Raw genomic sequence first — 4891 nt, forward strand, 5'->3', positions numbered from 1 at the left:
TTGGCTTTCATTCCTTTTTCAAAGTAGGAAATGCTTTGAAGTGCTTTGACAAAAAACTGTCGTTGAAGGGAATAAAATAAAACTTATTGGCGTCTAGACAATTTCTTAAAACGACTTTGATTGAACTTTTTTCGTCCCTGTTGGGTGTGAACCACAGCGTCCATAATGTTGAACTATTGTGCATCTATTTTTCATCATTAAAAATGTTGTTGCCTTACAACATTCTCTGTACCTCCAAGGGGGTATAGCTCAGTGGTAGAGCATTCGACTGCAGATCGAGAGGTCCCCGGTTCAAACCCGGGTGCCCCCTCGTCTATTACATTTTGCTAGAGACGTAACTTTATGCCAACAATCTTCTGAAGGTTTTAGTTATTACAGTGTTGAAAAAACTCATCTTCGCTAAGCTCAAATGCGTAGTTTTTCGGGCTAGATTGCATCGAAAACCTACATATTCCAAACGAAAATCAAAATGACAGATCCAGACAACCAGTGAATATGAGCAAATGAATTTTTGTCCTTCAATATGTTTTGAAGTTAATTTTTCCACCCAGTGTCATTTTCATTTTGATTATTCAGGATGTCAGAATTGAACTTCATTTTAGCCAAATGAATATCAGCTGTTGCTTACTTTTAACCTGAGGCAGCTGTGTGCGGTTGGTTTTTATTTAGGCCGTTGTTACCGTCTCGCCAAACAAAATCATGCGCGATTTCTTGCAAAGTTCTAAATGGTCCAGCCTGACCAATATTTTTATTTTTGAATTTTAACTCAAAATCAATGCCAGAACGGATATCGTTTCGCATGTGATGATTATCAAATTTTTGCTTTTGATATCCAACTATAAATAACAGCGAAGTTATGAACCCCACTCAATGCCGCATTCATTCATTATAGCAAATTTGTTCATGCATCAGTGATATGAACACAATGAACTCGTTTGTTATTGTCATCAATCTAATGAGGGCAGTGTGTTCCAAACTGAAAAACAGGAAGTGGGTTATATCTATGGTATAACCGCAAGGGTGACGTAGGACTATCGTTGATTTAGAGATCATTTGTATGAAGTTGAATCATTCATTCTGAATGAATGAATATTTGGAGAACTTCGAAAACGAGAGCGTTACGTTGGAGGCACAAGGTTTTATGCATCCAATATTGGATACGGAAATATCCTACTGATGGGGAAGAATAATCTTCAGAAGCTATCCTGTTGATTGCGATTGATTGAAAAATCACAAAACCTAATGTATTTGGTCACAGTGTTACATGGATAGATAACATTCAATTAAACTCTTTCACATGAATATATTTTGAAAATTCCCAAAGGAACTGGCAGATTATTTTCCAGCAATGATTAGATCTTTCCGGAACTTTCTCGATGCTGAATGGCATCCAAACGGAAAGAGTTCTGCGCGTGTATGTGTCGATCCTTCGCCGTCCACCTCCTCCAGCACGTTAGGCAACGATGTTGTCTTGTCGATGTCCTCACGAAAAATGAATGTGTCTCACCACCAGAATATCGCTTAAGTATGCTTTTTGTGTGTGATTGAATCGAGAGAAGGTGTGGTTTACGATGGCAATTTGGAAGGCAAACTAGAGGGGAATGAACTCTCTGAGCTCGGAACTTTCGGCGACTGAGCAATAATCGATTGCGGGCGCATACAATATTGGATACGGAAATATCCTACTGATGGGGAAGAATAATCTTCTGAAGCTATCCTGTTAATTGCGATTGATTGAAAAACCACAAAACCAAATGTATTTGGTCACAGTGTTACATGGATAGAAAACATTTAATTAAACTCTTTCACATGAATATATTTTGAAAATTCCCAAAGGAACTGGCAGATTATTTTCAGTAACGATTAGATATTTCCACATTTTCCTCGATACTGGAAGCCCACCAGTGGTTAATGCCAACTCGATAACCACCTGTTAATAGCCGCGCGTGTATGTGTGTGTAGCGATGTCTTCCCAGGGAACCGTTTGTGGCATCACTCTCCTCCTGATAGATTCCCTTCTGGCCTAGGGTGCACAAACAGGCTCTTGGTGACACCGTTCATCCGCGTTTTCATGATAAATAAAGAGCTTCACCGCAACAGCGACAACATGCTCCAATCGATGTTCAATTAGAACTGAGTGGATTTCCGAGCGCCGCTCGCTTATATACCGATTGGTGACTTCAATAGCCTGTTTTGAAAGCAATTTTAAGACTATTGAAACAAGTTTTTGGATCAAAAAGTAACATGTATATAACACGTAGACATTTTATCTTTCGAATGAAGTGTTTATCATACCATTTCGTTCAGTTGTTTAGGAGCTATTAACGCTCAAAATATCGGTCTCCGGCGTAACGCTTTCGTTTTCGAAACTTTGATTTTACACCCCGGTATAGAAATGAAAGACGTAGTCCTACGTCAAAAAAGTAATTTACACTGAAATAAAATCATATTCGTTCCTCGTGAATATTTGTTGATATTCTAAGACACTGAGTTATTATACATCTCTGAGCACAGAATTAAAAAGTAGGTTCCACCGAGATTTGAACTCGGATCGCAAGATTCAAAGTCCTGAGTGCTGACCGTTACACCATGGAACCGTGATGACCTCTATGATTTTTTCAGTAAACCGTATTTATACCCCAGTTAATCTACAATATGAAGTGGTCGCTCGTGGGTGAATCGCGGGTAGAAGAATCAAATGGAATAACATAGTAATATTGTCGTAGGAATACTTTTCAAATTTATGTACTGGGGTATAAGTTTAAATTTTTGAGAACGAGATCACTGTTTGTTGAGTGTGGTTCGAATGGCAATTTCAACGATCCAAAATTGTACTTGCATGCACCACATGTACTTTCTTTCAGCGTTCCAAAAAAATATTTCCACGTTTTAATTAAACAATTCCAAAATTCACAATCCTTTAATTTTACTGCTTGACTATACAATGTCTTCTAAGCTGCTGATCTGACCATCTCGCTATCGGTCATCGTGAAGGTGTATAGTGTGATCGTTTTGTGAATGTCCTTTTTCCTGAGCACGATCGTTGACCGATAGTGATGGTCATTTTTATTTTAGTACTAGCTGACCCGGCAAACTTCGTCCCGCTCAAATTTTTTTTTGTAATCAGTACCTTCAAACATTCACGTTTTCTTATTAAGAGCAAGTTCATGGGTCCAATCTTCTATTCGTCCCCGTTGAATTTACTTTTTACTATAAAATTCTTAGTATTTCTAACAAAACTCATCATTATAATATCAGATTATTTTCAGACATAATTCTCGTTCAAGATTTTTCGACCACTTGCAAATAACATGTTTCTCCGTTACATGGAATAAATGTTTTATACAGAAAATATGATAGAATAAAGACAGCCCTAAATCGAACAACTCCTTTCTCTAGTTTTGCTCTTATCAACCTATTCGGCGATCGATTTTTATTTATATAGATAGAAGACGACACAAAGATCAATTTTGTTACCGCAAACATCAAATGGACTAACAATACTTGTCACTATGTAATTGTAGAACATATGGAGTCTAACCATCATAGAAACATCTATTGCATCCTAAAACGTCAATATGCCAAATTTGGTTTCATTTGCCTGATTAATTCTCGAGTAATGCAGAAATTTGTGTTTCATTTGTATGGCAGACCCCCTTGGAGAGGAGGGAGGGGTCTCAAACTATCACGAAAACCTTCCCCGGCCCCAAAAACTCCTACATACCAATTTTCATGTTGATCGGTTCCGAGTCTATAAGAATCAGACAGATAGACAGACAGAAATCCATTTTTATATATAGATAACACTTTAACATTTTAATTCGTCGACAAATTCATTTTTTAATTAGTTTAAGTTTTAACCATTTGTAAAAAGTAATTAAATTGCATTTAAAACATTTCATTTTATAATTATTGACTAACGGGTAACAATCACTACGTCTGGGCTGTAAGATTCTGAACGTTAATACCTCTTTGAAGACTGCACGAAGTGATATCACTTCATTCGAAAGATATAGGGGGCTGTGACATACCACGTGGACAACTTTAGGGGGGGTAGGGGTTACGAAAATGTCCATGTGAGGGGAGAGGGGGTATAGATTACATCCATGTGGACACTAATAAATATTTTGAAAAACAAATATATATCTGTATTCAACAATATATGAAAAAAAATCTGCACTGCAAAAAAATGTATCCGTACTTCTGCTGTCTGATAGTACTGCGCGGTGGAAATTCCATATTTCTTCATATCGTTAAAATTCTTTGCTGAAATTTGTATTCGGAGAGTATCGCACATGAGCTGAGAGCGATCGATTGATTTTCATTGATTTTAAAAAATCTTGCGTTATCATTATCGATCGGAATTGAGACGCTACTATCGGCAGGATCCAGATGCCACCAAAGCATGTTGGAATGTTGTAATATTAAAAATACACGACATTGTTTTCGATGTTTCGATTCAGTTAGCCTCAATGTAAAAACCGCTTCGTTTATGTTATTCAAGAACTCGAACAACAAATTCATTCACGGGGACCTATCTTTAGAGAAGTCTTCCTAGCAGTGATGCTCTTCTCCGTTGAATTGTAATATTTTCTGGAAAACGCTTCTAGTTATTGGGTAGTCCAGCAAGTTTTGATAATCGAATCGAGACGCTGATGAAGAATAATCCTCGGTATACGACACATCAATTAGCAGGTTCCTTACAAGTATCTTTGTTCATGAGCACCTAGTGAAACATGATTACGAAACGACACAATGTATGAGTTCTACACCTTTTGACCGAAAACATTAAATGGATCGTATCTCCATCAACAACTCGCTTCATAAATGCAATGAAAACTCGCAGTTTGAAGTAAATAGTGTCAGGCGAAGAAAAATATTATCCTTTAAA

At 37.3% G+C, this 4891-nt stretch overlaps 2 non-coding genes across 2 annotated transcripts; one reads left to right on the forward strand and one right to left on the reverse strand.

Moving 5' to 3' along the window:
* Window positions 1–238: 238 nt before the first annotated feature.
* On the forward strand, window positions 239–310 carry Trnac-gca (transfer RNA cysteine (anticodon GCA)). Its single transcript has one exon. It is a non-coding gene; the product is annotated as a tRNA-Cys (tRNA).
* A 2215-nt stretch (window positions 311–2525) lies between these two features.
* Window positions 2526–2597, reverse strand: Trnaq-uug (transfer RNA glutamine (anticodon UUG)). The gene has a single exon. It is a non-coding gene; the product is annotated as a tRNA-Gln (tRNA).
* Window positions 2598–4891: the final 2294 nt, after the last annotated feature.

The sequence above is a fragment of the Toxorhynchites rutilus genome, chromosome 2, assembly GCF_029784135.1.
Source record: "Toxorhynchites rutilus septentrionalis strain SRP chromosome 2, ASM2978413v1, whole genome shotgun sequence".
Classification (NCBI taxonomy): domain Eukaryota; kingdom Metazoa; phylum Arthropoda; class Insecta; order Diptera; family Culicidae; genus Toxorhynchites; species Toxorhynchites rutilus.